The 16,169-nt window shown below is 46.7% G+C and overlaps 1 pseudogene across 1 annotated transcript; it reads right to left on the bottom strand.

Moving 5' to 3' along the window:
• Window positions 1-9,322: 9,322 nt before the first annotated feature.
• LOC307063321 (large ribosomal subunit protein eL22-like) lies at window positions 9,323-9,701 on the bottom strand (annotated as a pseudogene). Its single transcript has one exon. The product of its transcript is annotated as a large ribosomal subunit protein eL22-like (transcript).
• Between the last annotated feature and the right edge of the window lie 6,468 nt (window positions 9,702-16,169).

Raw genomic sequence — 16,169 nt, 5'->3', positions numbered from 1 at the left:
CCTCTTTAAAAACACATCTCCACGCATACCAGAGACAGAGAAATTAGCTTACTCGCTGATGAGAACAGCAACCCGCAGCTGGACCCAGAGAGATAAGTCAACATTCACTCTGCTAAAGCTCATCGTTGCAATTCACTGTCCTTCATTCATATAAAACTGTTAAGGTGCAAAGGCTACTTTACTGTTTTAAAAATCAGAAACATACATTTTAGAATACAAAGCACAATAATATAATTACAGCTTCAATTAACAAAATGCACAAGAGGGCTTGAATTTTAATTTTTAAGCGTTTGCACCCTTCTCATGTTCCCAGGATACTCTGTCCTCCTGGTGGGTCAGATCAGAGAGACAGTGTGTCTCACTTCTCAGGGCAACTCTGTGTTTACACAGCCTCTCGGTGGCCAGACCACGTGAGTGTCTGGAACAAAAGGGGCCGTGTCTTAGTCCTTCTAGCTACCAGCCCAGAGCACAATGCCTGGCACACACTAGGTTCCCTGTAAATGCAGGCTGCATGAATGAATAACTGAACAAAAGTGGGCAATTTCTGCAGGTATAATGAGCATTGTAGGCATGGAGGAATGGAGGGACTATCGGGTTAGAACTACAAGGCATCTGGGGGTTACTTAGCCCAGAGACGCAGCTGAGATCCCGAGTGGGAAAGCCTGGGTCATGGCGAGGCCCTCAAAAAGCAGCCAAGACCAGGATCGGGCCCAACAAGTCTTTTGGGATGAACAGATCTGTGTTCAAGTCCCGGCTCTGCCACTAGCTGAGTGACGTTGGGCAAATTACCTAACCTCTCTGAACCTCAGTTTCCTCATCTATAAAATTCACTCATCCACCAAAGTGCGGCAGAGTGAGTGAGGCGAAGAAGAGGTGAGAGACCTGGTCTGTGGCACAGAAGCCAGCTGTCCACTATGGATTTGTTCTCCCCTGCCCCAATCCTTTGGCATCTAGGTGGGGCCATGCGACTACATTTGAGCCAATGGGATGTGGACAGAAGTAACCCGCACTGCTTTCAGGCCCTCCCATCCCCAAGGCCCATTTTCCATGACCTGGTCAGCCTCCCCTCCACTGCAATCCCGCCCTGAGACACGTAGCCCAGAACAGATTCATAGCATTTCAGCACCACTTATAAAGCTCTTGCTCCATCACTCCTCTCAGCTCCTTGGAGGACAAGCGTTGCCCCCTCCCTTGGCTCACTCACACTGTGCCATCTGCTTGGCACATGCTCTACCCTGCTCTCCCTACCTGTCCCCTGGCCAACTCTGCTTATCCCTCAGGTCTCAGGTTAGATAGAGGTCACCTCCTCCAGGAAGCCTCCCCTGAACCCCAGGAGGTACACACCATTGGCTCCATCCTACAGATGAGGAAACTGAGGAACAGAGAAGTTAAGTGACTTGCCCCAAATCACATGGCTAGAAGATGGGGGAGGTGGGTCTGAAGCCAGTGGCAGGTCTATCCAGGGCTTCACTCAGCCATCACTTGCTAAACCACTTTTTTGGGGTTTGTTTTTTTTTTGCGACGTGGGCCCCTCACTGATGTGGCCTCTCCCGTTGCGGAGCACAGGCTCCGGATGCGCAGGCTGAGCGGCCATGGCTCACGGGCCCAGCCGCTCCGCGGCATGTGGGATCTTCCCGGACCGGGACACGAACCCGTGTCCCCTGCATCGGCAGGCGGACTCTCAACCACTGCGCCACCGGGGAAGCCCTGCTAAACCACTTTTAAAGTGTAATCCTGGGACTACTAGCAGCAGGAGCAGCCTCACCTGAAACCTTGTCACGTGCAAATTCTGGGGCCTCACTCTAGTCCTGCTAAAGAAAACTCTGGGGGTGGGCCCAGCAAGCCATGGTTAAACAAGCCCTCCAGGTGGTACCAAAGTTCACTAAAGTGAACTAAAGTTCACTAAAGTTCAAGAACCACTGGCGGAGAGAATGCTCTGCAGCTGAGCCTCCTGCCTTTCGGCCACTCCCTGTGGGGTCCTTGCCAGGTCTAGAAAGCATCACAGCTGGAGAACGGAACAACGGCCGCCCTCTGACTTTCCAGCCCTCTGAAATGCTTCTCTGGGTGTTCCACAGCCCTGGGACTTTGGGGACCCAGAGAATGTCATTTTCTACTTCATCATCAGCCTGTTAGTGACTCACTCCTTCCTTCATTTGAAGCCTTCTTCTTGTGCCCATCAGCCTTGCCTGTAAGAGTTTAATCCAAGCTACTTTTATCCTGTGGTGGTCACTATAACCACTTTCTTCTAGAACATTCTCAGTTCACGGGGATTAAGTCTGCAGCTTCTTGGTCAGCAAAACTGATCTCCCCAATACAAAAATGTTTATTTTTTAATCAGTCCAGCCAGCCACTATTACTTTGAATGCACTCCCGATCATCAACTTTTCCTGTATCAGCTTTAGGAACAGAACCAGAAAGAGTAAATCCTAGAGAATGAGCTTGAACAAATCCAAGTTTCTGCTGGTGACCCTCAGCTTTCTTCCACACTGCTCTCAGTGTCCTGGCAACTGGATGCCAATCCTGCCAAAGACTGGACAAGACTTCTTTGGGGAGTCTGACCAGAGTGAGAAAAAAGGCCTAAAGATACCCTTCCCCTGTGGAACAGCCCAGTTAGATCACCCTGAGGGGAAGGCCACAGCCAGCAAGCCTCTCTCATACCCAAAGACCTTCCAAAGAGCTTCCTGGAGCCCCATAGTCTTCAGTGGACAGTCACAGACCACCAGAGAGGGGGAAAGGAGAGGCTCTGCTCTACAGTCATTCAGAGGCCCAGGCTCCTTCCAGCTTGTGGCTCTGCCCTTCTCCAGGCCCTCAGAGTCCTCTCAACTCTGCTGGTAAATGAGGAAAGTGGGGAGGTTTTTAGGGTCCAAGCTTGAGGGGGGCACACACTATTTCTGCTCACATTCCATCAGCCAAAACTCAGTCATGTGGCCCACCAAACTGTAAGGGAGCCCAGGAAATATATCCAGGTGGTACCCCAAGAAGAAGAGGACATGGGTGACCAATAGCCATCTCTGCCACATAATTCATTAAAAATGTTTTAAAATCATATCAGTGATATATCCTTATTAGTCAGCCAGAAAGTACTGTTCTGTTACCAAAAGCACACACACACACACACACACACACACAACCCACCACAAATCACAGAACATACACAAGTGATCATATGTAAACTGAAACCATTTCAAGGGATGGTCAGGCCCTGACTTCCTGCTTCCCCGCCCTCTGCAAAAGATAAGAACTTGGGATCCCAGCCGACACCCCCTCTTTAAGAACAGGAGAGGAGGGAGGATGGCAATCTCAACCATGTTACATCTAATTTCCCATCATCAAGCAGCTTTATTGTATTTGCTGAATAAATGCATCGACCAAACAATGACCGTAAGGTGTTGTGGAGGCCACAGAGAAGAATGACGCCTGCCAAACTCTATCTCCTAAACCCTACCTCCTACCACTGGCATCCTTTCCATCACCTCCTCCAGGAAGCCTTCTCCAATAACCCTCCCTCCCCCCCACCCCCCCCCCCGAGTGGGCATTATCAGCTCCCACCTGCTTGCTCTGTATTCCCAAACCTAGTCCATCTTGCTTATTAGTATCTGCCGTTAGACCACTCTGGATCTGTCTCCTCCTCTGTAAAATCAGAGGGGTAGACAATTTCCTGGCTGAGCGGCCCCAAGGCAGGCAGCTTCCAGGGCCGAGGACCCAGAAGTCAGGCTCCCATAGAGCGTCCCCACAAGGCAGAGGGAGCAGCGCCCCCCTGCCAGCAGCCCATCTGTCTCACGCGGGGCGCAGCTGGGCCGGTTTCCCGCAATCCCCCAGGCGGGTGCGGCGAATCTAGGCCGGGACTCACCCGGAAGGCCCCAGCCCCGCCACAGGCATATTAACGCCCGGCCCCTTGGCGCACAGGTCCACGGAGCCTGCCAACACCCGAACTCCTGCAGTCAACAACAATGCAGCAAGGGCGCGTCTACACGGTCCTGGAGGTTCCCGGAACTTGGGCCTCTCGTTCAGGGGCCGGGGAGGGGGGGCGATGCGGGCCCTGCAGGGGAAGAAAGGCAGCGCTGCCCCCACCCTCTGCGGGCCTCCAGGCGCCGCGGGCGGGGCCCCCCAAGCTGCCTCTCCCCGACCGTCACGTGCCAAGTATTTTACCAATAGACACTGCCGATAATCTGCACGACTCCCCCATTTTACAGAAGCAAACACTGAAACCCGAGGAGCTTAACCCCCACGTTCTCCTTCCGCCTGGGGCCCCACTTTTAAGCCCCAGACCCTCCGCGCTCCGGGCGCCGGCTGCACCGGGGAGCACAGGCTTGCAGCGCCGGATCCCGGCCCCCCAGGCCAAACGCCGCCCCACCTACCTGTCTCGGGCGGAGAGGCACGGCAGCCGCTGCCCACGGCCGCGAGGATCCAGAGGAGCTGGCAGAGGCTCGAGGCCCGGTGCTCCAGGGTGCAGGGCGGGCGGGCCCCCCGAGAGTGCCGGGGAGCGGCGAGCGGGGCGCGCGGGCTGGCGCTCCGGGGAGGCAGCGGCGGCCGCCGGAACGATCCCGGGGCGCGAGGGGCGCGCGGAGCCGCTGGAACGATCCCGGGGCGCTGAGGGCGCGTTCCAAGGGCAAGGGCGCCGGCGACCGTCGGCTGGGCTGGGGCAGCTGCAGCGCGCGGCGCTCGGGCGGCGGATCCGGACACTCGCCGAGCTGGGGCTGGGGCTGGGGCAGGAGACTGCGGGCAGGGGCGGGGCCGCGGGCGGGCGGGCGGGCGTACGCTCGGCGCGGCGCTCACGTGGCCGCCGGCAATGACTATCACAGCTCCTGCAGCCGCTGCTCGGATCTCCCCGCCCTGCGTCTGCGACTCCCCAGCCGGCCGAATACACAGCGTCCGGATCTAAAGCGTGGGGCCGGCCTGGCACCTAGCAGCGAAGGGGGCGCGCTCCCAGCGGGTAATTTGAGAGGGGGCAGCTAACCCCTCCCTCGCCCACCGCACCTTCCCATTCTCCATCCGATGCCCGCCTAGTTCCTGTATTCGAGTCCTTTCCAAAATCAGTAGTGATCGGATCTCATTGTACGTCTCTATGCATAACCTTGCAATATTTTTATCAGAAATTGCTTCTTTTTTTCTTCTGATTTCCGCTTTGTGAAAACAGGCACTTATGACTGTGGCAATTATTTGTGTAATACGTTGCTATATTCCTAACTCAGCGCACAGCCTGGCACATAGTAAGTGCTCTAATAAATACCTGTAAATGAATGACTAAATATGGAAGGTATAAAGAAGAAAAGGAAATAAAACTAATGATAACTACTGTGAACATGTTCAGATTATATTCTTCCAGATATTTTTTCTAGTGAAATTTTAGAAATTTCACAACTCTTATTTTAGAAATAAAAGTAAGGGACTTACCTGGCAGTCACTGCGGTGTGGCCAAAATAAATAAATAAATAAAAGATATAAGTAATAACAGTAATATTTATCAAGCGAGTTATCTCATTCCATCTTCACACCAACGCTAGTACCTCTACTTCACAGATCATAAAACTGAGGCTTATAGAGATACACTTGCCCAGAAGATTTACAAGGTGGCTCCTTCCTCTTGGCAAAGGGCATCTATCTATATTACAGGGCTCCTGCTGGTTTGGGGTCTGCTGAGTTACTCTGAGAGGAATTTGAAGGACCCCCGCAGGTGAGAGGAGTGGCGGAGGAGCCAGGCAGGGGCTGCCAGGGGCTGTGGGAAGGATGAGGAAAGGAAAGGCTTCCAGTAGGGCGGTGTCTAGGGGGGGGGCTGTTTAAATAGTTCGTGGTGGAGTTTGTGACCTAACCACTTAACTCTGCCCCAAAGAGTTCTTCAGTCAAAGCCTCCTTGGACTGGAATGGTGTACGTGACCAAGTTCTCCCACGGAACTGGAGGGAGGGCTGAGTGTCCAGGTGAGCCCCAGGCAAACACAGAGAAACAGGTGTGTGCAGGCAGGCCAGAGACAGACACCGTTATCTGGGCATGCATATGGGATTACATACATTTTTCCTAACAAGAGTGGACTCATCTATTTCTCCTTTCTACTCAACACTAGGTTGTAAACATGTTGACCACCCCTGTGGTCAAGGGCCACCTGTCATTTGTAATGCCTTCTTTGATGAGCCTTTTTGGGGTTGTGGTAAAAGCTGATATTTACAGGGCATTTATTTTGTGTCAGGTACTGTGGTAACTGCTTTACAGACATTATCTCTTTTAATTCTCATCCCAACCCTCTTACTGTCCTCATTTCATACACAGAAAGAAGGAGGCCGGTTAAGTGACTCTCCCAAGTTTACATAGTAAGTTGCAGAATTTGACCCAGGTCTAGGTATATACTGACCCCTTTAATGTCCTGTCTGTAAGCCTTGCCTCTTCAGTTTTTGTGGCCCCTAAAAATTCAGATCCCGTTGGGAGAGTGAAGTCCTTCAGCTTACCAGCTGCAATGGCCCCTGCAGGGAGAAGGTTCAAGTTTATGAGGCTTGGGGAGTGGGTGACATTCAGGCAGCATCTCATAAGGTGGTGAAGGGAATGAAAAAAAAGAAATGGTCCTGAAACCCATCATTGAGTGTTTTAACTTTTTGGCCTCTGTACTACAAGTTTCAGAAAATATCAATACAAGATCTAGAAGATATAGTCATTTTGGTTTGAAGTATTGGCTCCTTTAGTCACCTTGAGAAAACTCCTCTGGCTTTTGGCAAAAGACAAAATTGCACCTGAAATTTTGACCGTGGGAAAGTTGGGCAAGGATGGAGTCTGAGCTAGGCTGTCCAAGTCCAAAGCCAGACAAAAAAAAAAAAGACTGTTCTACTTATAGCTCTGTGACCCTGCGCAAGTTATTCAGCTTCTCTTTTCCTCTTTAATCTCTTCTGTGCATAAGCATCTTGATTTGTCTTCAAGGAACCAGTCCACCCTATTCTCAGTTCATGAAAACTGCCCTCCACACTCTCCTGCTCTAAGATTGGACATATGATTAGACCTGGCCAATCAGCATATTCCATCCCTTTTGCCCCATTCATTGGTTCTGGGATGAGTATGTGACCCAAGCCAAGCCAATGAGATACTAATCTGGGTCTTTTATAGAAACCATTTAAAAAGAGAATCTCTTGGAAGCAACCTAAATGTCTATCAGCAGATGAATGGATAAAGAAGATGTGGTATGCATATATACATATGTGTGTGTGTGTGTGTATATATATATATATATATATATATATATATATATATATAATGGAATATTACTCAGCCATAAAAAATAATGAAATAACACCATTTGCAGCAATATGGATGGACCTAGAGATTATAATACTAAGTGAAGTAAGTCAGACAAAGACAAACATCATATGATATCACTTATATGTGGAATGTAAAAAAAATGATAGAAATGAACTTATTTACAAAACAGAAATATACTCACAGACATAGAAAACAAACTTAAGGTTACCAAAGGGGATTCACTCAGTTATAGAGCAGAAACTAATACACTATTGTAAAGCAATTATACTCCAATAAAGATGTTAAAAAAAAAAAAAAAAAAGTCCTTGAAAGTCCTTCTTGGCTCCTTGGCTCAGGAGATCCAGGGCCTACTGGGCACAAAGCCATCACAGGGCCATTCAATGACTCACCTGTAGCTACAGAAAGACTCACAGAAGCAATGAAATGACCACTCTTCTGTCTTTTGGATAGTGTCTTTCTTCCTTTCTCTTGCACAAGGCAAACCCCAGGATTAGGGTGGGGTATGTGTGCGCCTCTAGTTGCCCCTACATCTGCATAGGGAAAGATCTGGAAGGATACAGCTAAACTGTTACTCATTATAATGAGTTGTGGGATTCAGCTGTGAAGGAGGAAGGTGATGAGGAAGAGAACTTCCCTTTAACTTTATACAGAAGATTTGACATTTGAAAAAAAAATTTACAATGAGCATGCATTACATTATATTTCAAATCTAAAAAGACAAAAAAGCACCTTCCTTTACCAAAGTGTTGACAGAGCTTAACTGGGTGGAGAAATTAAAGGTGATTTTATTCATTGTGCTTTTCTTTCTTAGCTTGGAGTTTCAACAATGAACATGTATTTATTATTTTAGCAAAAGTTATTTTTAACCGTTACTTTAAAAAAAAAAAGAAAAGAACAAAAACTAAACAGAGCCCAGTTGCCCTGGTTTCTGTAGCCTCCCCACCCTTGCCTGCCTGGGCCTAGGTTTGCATAGGAACTGCCCTCCCAGCCTCAACCTTAAGGCATAAATCACCAGGAAAGCCGAGTCAGCACACTACGGAAGTCTGCAGGGAGACAGGCCTGCTCGCTGGAGCAGACAAGCTCATGGCCTTACTTCCACGGATTTTTGTTCTGGTGAAGCACCTCTGTCATGCAAGGTCTGAGCAGCTCTGCTTCTCCCGAAAGACCTGATTTTTGCCTGATCTGGCCTAGTAGGTGTTGGATAAATGTTTACTTGAATTAAATTATTAGAGACAGAGAGAGTTGGGAGGGGAAGGGTCACATTACAGATTCCAAGCTCGTACTGCTCGTCACACGACAGGCCAGTAAATTGAGAGATGAGGTATTGGGGCAAGGAATAGCAACTTTATTTGGAAAGCCAGCAGACTGAGAAGGTGGTGGACTGGTGTCCCAAAGAACCATCTTCCCCATGTTAGAACTCAGGCTTTTATATTAAAAGGGGAGGGGGTGTGGTTAGTTGTTGTAAACTTCTTGGTGCTGGAATCCTTTGTTCTCACAGCTGTCCACTAGGTCAGGTCACGATGTTCCTGTAAACCTCCAACAATACAAATGTTCTTTTCTGTTCTGCAACTTTTTCTCTCTATAAGAATGGAAAAGTGTTAAGTTTAAAGGTCAGAGCCTTGAGAAGGGGGTATCCTGTATGTTTCAGACTACAGGCAACAATCTTTCACAAAAGGTGCAGAGCCAGCATGACTAAGCACAGGCAACAGAGCACAAAGGTTAGAGCACAAAGGTTAAAGCTAAAGGAACAGATTCAGTACGGAGTCAGGTTTGTTCTTCCCTGTTACAGTTGCTGTTAACAAATGGTGCAAACTACTGGAGAATGCTTTGAGTCATTTGTGGGGGGATGACTCAAAGAGATCTCGGCTTCCTTCTTGTGGCTGCAGGGGGTGATATTTCAGAAGAGCTGAATACAATTAATTCTCGGTGGCAGAAAATGGAAGTTTGTTATGTATTTATTGATATATATTTGCTCTGAATTTACTGCATTTTGTTTTTATTTTATTTTATTTACAAGGAAAACCACCGTTTTGATTCCCAAGTTTTATTCAAGAACTCACACAAAATATTCCAGATAATTGAGTTTTAATCATCTTCATCCTCTTCTTCATCTTGATTAATCTGGAAGTAACGCAGTTCGTAACTCTCTTTGCTGTTAGCAACTACGCGTAACCAATCACGTAGATTATTCTTCAAATATTTTTTGGTGAGGTATTTCGAATACCTTTTGGAAAAAGGCACCTCAGAGGTTACCGTAATCTTGCTTTTGCTTCTTTCGGTTGTTACAACCCCTCCACCAAGATTCCCAGCTTTTCCATTCACTTGGATTCTCTCCTGAAGAAACTGCTCCAAATTGGCAGCATCTATGATTCCATCTTCTATAGGGTGGGTACAGTCAAGGGTAAACTTCGGGACCTGCTTTTATTTTGCTCCCCTTCGCCACAAACTTTTTCACAGGCGCCATGGAGGCAGCGAAGGCAGAAAGGGCTACTGCATTTTAAAACACACTGAAATAGTCTACATAGAAGAACACTGGGTTTTGGGAGGCTAGGGAATGCTGGCTCTGCCTGGGGGTAGCTAACACAAGTTACTTTGCCAATCTGAGCCTCAGTTTCCCCCTCTGTAAAAAGTAGGTAAGGGTGATGATTGAGGGAGCCTACACAAGGCAAGGATCTGTAAAAACGTTCAATGATTTTCCTTCCTGGACCCATGATTTTTACATCGCGGTGGCAGGGGCCGGCCATGGGGCCACCCGAGGCTGCAGAGGTTCCCTGAAGTAGGGCTAGAGAGTCCAAACAGGATGGGGACTCGGCCGGCTCCGCGCAAACCTGGGTTCCCGGCGGGACCCGCAGCCCAGCCAGGAGCAAGCGGCAGTGCGACACTGCCCCCACGTGGCCGTAGGCAGTATGCCACGCTCGTGGAAAATCAAATGCAAACATACATGACGATTGAATATTAATATTAACAATTGGGAACTTTGTTTTCCTTTTTAATGCTGCGTCCCGACTGAACTTACTACTGCCGATTACAAGAGCGCTTTGACTCCAAAGCCCAGGAGGAAGCCAGGGTTAATATGCTGTAACTGGCGCGCTAAGCGTCAGGCTGATATCGGGCATGCGTAAACCGATGAGGGTGGGGCTTAGAGAACGTGAGGCGCCGCGTCATTAGACTAATATAGTATGAATGGAAAAGGCTGCGAGCGGGCGGTAGCGTGGCCGAGTGGTCTAAGGCGCTGGATTTAGGCTCCAGTCATTTCGATGGCGTGGGTTCGAATCCCACCGCTGCCACACCTATAAGGGTCTCACTTTTCCATTCTTCAATTTCTACATCCTCTCCCAATTACTCTTCACTTTTTCTGCCTTCTGACGCTTTTTTTTCCCCCCAACAGTAGAAAATCCTCAGAGGGATCCTTCATTTCATTCACTTTCTCCTTATACAGGAATTTCAACCTGTAAAAGTTATTTCTTCCAGTTCAGCATTTTTTTTTTTTTAATGGAATGGGGAAGGGAGGGGAAAAGAAGGAAACTGCAGGACAAGCCACCTCACTCCCTAGCCCAGTACACAAACCCACCAATCCCACTACCTTAAAAAACGGAAACAAAAACGTCTCCCTATTTCCATGGGAAAGCAGCCTGAGATACCTTGAAAAGCTCTCAACAGTCTGTCTGCGCCTTTAATTTAATGCTTTAAGGCCTGAGGCCACCAGGGAGTGGGCCCCTTTACCTTTACCTCCCAAGGACAAAGATTAGGTGGAGGTGATTTTAATCAAGACGTCAGTTAGGAAGGGCCCGCTGTGTCAGCAGAGAGCTCAGGCTGACTCCATAAATCACTGTTGGTAGAAACTGTGTCAAGTGACTTTATGGAGGGTCTGGGGTATCAGGAGCCCTGCCCCGCCCCCAGGTGTATCAGCCTTGAGGTTCCAGCTTCATTGACCCACTTCCTGCTTGGTTTTCATGCTTGTTTATTTACTCATTCAACAACCATTTATGAAGGGCCTACTATGTGCCAGAAATCAAGATCAACCTGAGGCTACAGAGCAAAACAGCAGACATGTTTTGGCCCTCACAGAGTTCACAGCCACTGTAATTTCTTTAATTATACCTGTGAGGAGTGTCATGCAGAATGCGGAAGCTGACCCAGGGACAACGGAACAAGTGAATTTTAGCTTGGACTTGAAATTGAGAGATTAGCTAGTGAAGGTGGGAGAGGGGTGTTCCAGGAAGAGGGAACAGCATGTGGAATATCCTAGGGGCAAAGGAGAGCCTGGTGAGTCTGAGATGCTGGGAAGGTAATTCAGGGCAGCTGGACGGAGAGCAGCTGGACAAATGGCTAGAGATGAGACTAAAGTGTTAGGCAAGGAGGGCCATGAATGCCAAGTTAAGGCTTTGAACTTGGCCTGAGGGCATGGGAAACCATCCAAAGGTTTTAAGCCGGAGGGTGGCATGTTCCAATTTTGGATGTTCCCTCTGGCAGTAGGAATAGGAGGTTCCATTCAAAGCCTACTGTAGTTGTCTAGGAGAAAGGAGAGTGGTTTGTACCATGGTTGTGACAGTGTGTTGGACAGGGAGACATTTTAGAGGTGGATCTGACAGAACTCAATGACAAAGACATGAAAAAGAGGAACACATCGAAAGTGATGGCCAGGTTTTGGGCTTGAGCCACTGGATGGCTGGCAGTGCCTCTCGTCTCCCTAGGAGGGAACACAGGATGAAGAGGACATTTGTGGAAAAGATGATTTCACTCTGATCCACACTGAGTTTGAGATTTAGGACATGGGGTTGAGTAGATTGGACATAGAAGTCTGGAGCCCAAGAGAACACTCTGAGCAATTGATACAGATTTGGGAGGCATTGGAGACTGAGGTCATGGGAATGGATGAACTTGCCCAGGAAGAGCATGCAGAGGAAGTAGAGGGACCAATATGGAGTCCTGAGGACCATCATCCTAAAGGGAATGCAATGGAAAAGAAGCCAGTGAAGGAGATAAAGAAGGACTGGTCAGAGACACAAGTGGAAGACAGGTGTGTTGTCATATAGATTGTTGTCAAGAAGATTATGGCAAGAAGGAGGGAGTAGCCAACTACGTTGAAGAGACTTGGCAAAATAAAGACTGAAAAATATTCTTTGGTTTTATGATTTATGGACAAGGTCATTGATGACCTTGATTAAAGCCATTTTGGTGTGGGTTGAAGAGAAGAAATGGAAACATAAGTGTGGACATCTCATCACGAAATTTGATGAGTGATGGTAGCAGTAGCAGGAGGGGGAATGGAGAGTCAAGAGAAATTTTTTTTTTTTTTTTGGCGATACGCGGGCCTCTCACTGTTGTGACCTCTCCCGTTGTGGAGCACAGGCTCCGGACGCGCAGGCTCAGCGGCCATGGCTCACGGGCCCAGCCGCTCCGCGGCATGTGGGATCTTCCCGGACCGGGGCACGAACCCGTGTCCCCTGCATCGGCAGGCGGACTCTCAACCACTGCGCCACCAGGGAAGCCCAAGAGAAATATTTTTAAGATGAGAGAGACCAGACGATGTTTTAGACACCTGGCATTGGGTCTACAAAGGGGAATAGCTTCATCACCCATAATGGAAAGTTTATGAATTCGCCTAACTGGTCCATTCTGATTGGCTATTTCACCTTGAGCTGCCCACAGTAATGACTCTGTTTTCTGCGTTTATAATGCTTCTGCTTAGTGTCTCCAAGAAAGCTAGGACCTCTTCCTACTTGCTGTCTCAAAATTAGAACACTCCCTAACACTATACACAAAAATAAACTCAAAACGGATTAAAGACCTAAATGTAAGACCACATACTATAAAACCCTTAGAGGAAAACATAGGCAGAACACTCTCTGAAATAAATTGCAGCAAGATCTTTTTAATCCACCTCCTAGAGTAATGAAAATAAAAATAAACAAATGGGAACTAATTAAACTTAAAGGCCCTTGCACAGCAAAGGAAACCATAAACAAGATGAAAAGACAACGTACAGAATGGGAGAAAACAGTTGCAAACGAAACAACTGACAAGAGATTAATCTCCAAAATATAAAAACAGCTCACACAGCTCAATATAAAAAAACCCAAACAACCCAATCAAAAAATGGGCAGAAGATCTAAATAGACATTTTTCCAAAGAAGACATACAGATGGCCAAAAAGCACATGAAAAGATGCTTAACATCACTAATTATTAGAGAAATGCAAATCACAACTACAATGAGCTATCACCTCACACCAGTCAGAATGGCCATCATCAAAAAATCTATAAACAATGAATGCTGGAGAGGGTGTGGGAGAAAAGGGAACCCTCCTGCACTGTTGGTGGGAATGTAAATTGGTACAGCCACTATGGAGAACAGTATGGAGGTTCCTTAAAAAACTAAAAATAGGGCTTCCCTGGTGGCGCAGTGGTTGAGAGTCAGCCTGCCGATGCAGGGGACATAGGTTCATGCCCCGGTCCAGGAAGATCCCACATGCTGCGGAGCGGCTGGGCCTGTGAGCCATGGCCGCTGAGCCTGAGCGTCCGGAGCCTGTGCTCCGCAACGGGAGAGGCCACAACAGTGAGAGGCCCGTGTACCGCAAAAAAAAAAAAAAAACAAAACTAAAAATAGAGCTACCATTGGATCCAGCAATCCCACTCCTGGGCATATATCTGGAGAAAACCATAATTTGAAAAGATACATGCACCCCAATGTTCATTGCAGCACAATTTACAATAGCCAGGACATGGAAGCAACCTAAATGTCCATAGACAGAGGAATGGATAAAGAAGATATGGTACATATATGCAATGGAATATTACTCAGTCATAAAAAAGAACGAAATAATGCCATTTGCAGCAACATGGATAGACCTAGAGATTGTCATACTGAGTGAAGTAAGTCAGACAAAGACAAATATCATATGCTATCACTAATATGTGGACTCTAAAAAATGTACACATGAACTTATTTACAAAACAGAAACAGAGTCACGGATGTAGAAAACAAACTTATGGTTACCAGGAGGGAAAGGGCGGGGATAAACTGGGAGATTGGGATTGACATATACACACTACTATATATAAAATAGACAACTAATAAGGGCCTATGTATAGCACAGGCAACTACTCAATACTCTGTAATGACCTATATAGGAAAAGAATCTAAAAAAGCACAGATATATGTATATGTATAACTGATTCACTTTGCTGTACACCTGAAACTAACACAACACTGTAAATCAACTATTTCCAATAAAAATTTAAAATAAAATATCTATGAGAAGGTATACAAGAAAAAAAAGAAAAGAACCTCACGGAGGGTGAGTTATCTGGGCAGCCTCTAAAACCCTCATGGGCACTTGGTTCCTCTGTTGGGTGGGAGTGCCACCTCCTTTCCCACTGGGTAAAGACACTTGAGAGGAAGGAAGCTTTCTGGCATAGTGACCCATGTTGCCCCCATGCTCAGGGTTTAGACAGTCTACTTTCAGGGGAAGAGATGACTTAGAGAAATCCAGAAAACAAAGAAATTGATTTTGCTTTTGGGTTTCACAAGCTGAGGTTCGGCAGTAGACAAAAGATCTAGAAGATTATGTGAACAGTGAACACCTGTTTTCCCTGCCCTAAGAACAGATTTCTCAGGATTGGTAGAGAAAGTCAGAGGAGAAGGTGAGTTTACATGCAAGCATGTTACTGAGAAGAAAGCAAGCCCCAAATGGCCTGAGGTTTGTGGATCTGAGACTGAGAAAGATCCCAGAGCTCAACCCAAGCCCTGATGTGGCTAAGGTGCAGAAAAGCAGAAATAACCATGTGTCATATTTAGGCCAGTGGGCCTTGGGCAGGTCCTCCAAATTACCCCGCCTGTAGAGAAGTGACCCCCACCCTCCTCTACTCTTTGAAGTTAGGCAACCCCAGTTTCCTTACTTATAAAATAAAAACAATAAGCCCTATATAAGGGTGGGCCTGAGAATTAAGAGCATACAGATGAAAGCTCTTTCAAACTGTCAAGCATTAAACATAAAGGATAAAGCATAAACAAAGCATAAAGGATTATTATTGAGCTTTTAAAAATTATATACACACATGCAAATTCAACATAGCAAACAGAGGCACACATTTTTGAACTGCTTCATGAACTTTCTTAATTGTTCAGCAGAGGACATACTGCTGATGCGCACGCCGGGCGATGGCCATGTTGGCCCTAACACATTTGCTCCCCCCGTCACAGACTTCTTTAGGCTTGTGATGGTTTTCTTCTCTGCTAGGATCCATAGTTTTATCAGCCAATTCCACGTGTGCATATTATGATATATACACAGACGTATTTACACACTAATATTTTGGTATTCACAATTGATACCAAGATGATAGGGAGGCACTGTTTCTGTGGAGAGCAGCGATAGATTAAGAAATTTTGTGGTTTAAACATTAAAGATTATGGTGATCACTACTGGCCCCCTCATTAACAAATTGAAGCAATAGTAAAAACAAAAAATATGACCAACTAATTTCTAATAATTCCCATCATTACTATATTGGTACTTTTTAGAGAGATCCAATTAAAGGGTTTTTTTTTTTTTGAGATTTAACTGACATGTAACAGTACATTAGTTTCAGCTGTACAACATAATTATTTGCCATATGTATATATTGTGAAATGATCACAATGTCTAGTTAAATTCCATCACCACACAGAGTTCCAATTATTTTTCCTGTGATGAAAACTTAAGATCTACTCTCAGCAACTTTCATTTATACAATACTGTATTATTAACTATAGTTACCAGGCTGTACATTTCACCCCCATAATTTATTTACTTTACAACTGGAAGTTTGTATCTTTTGACCACCCTAAAAAATTTTTTTTGTTTTTTCCTTTTTCGATGTCCCTCTGGTATTGAAGTCTGTGCTTACTGAATCATCCCCAGACTCATGCACCGGAAACCCAAAAAGGC

Source organism: Hyperoodon ampullatus (genome assembly GCF_949752795.1).
Source record: "Hyperoodon ampullatus genome assembly, chromosome: 14".
In the NCBI taxonomy this organism is placed as follows: domain Eukaryota; kingdom Metazoa; phylum Chordata; class Mammalia; order Artiodactyla; family Ziphiidae; genus Hyperoodon; species Hyperoodon ampullatus.
The sequence above is the reverse complement of the archived record's forward strand: the minus strand, read 5'-3'. Positions and strand labels throughout refer to the sequence as shown.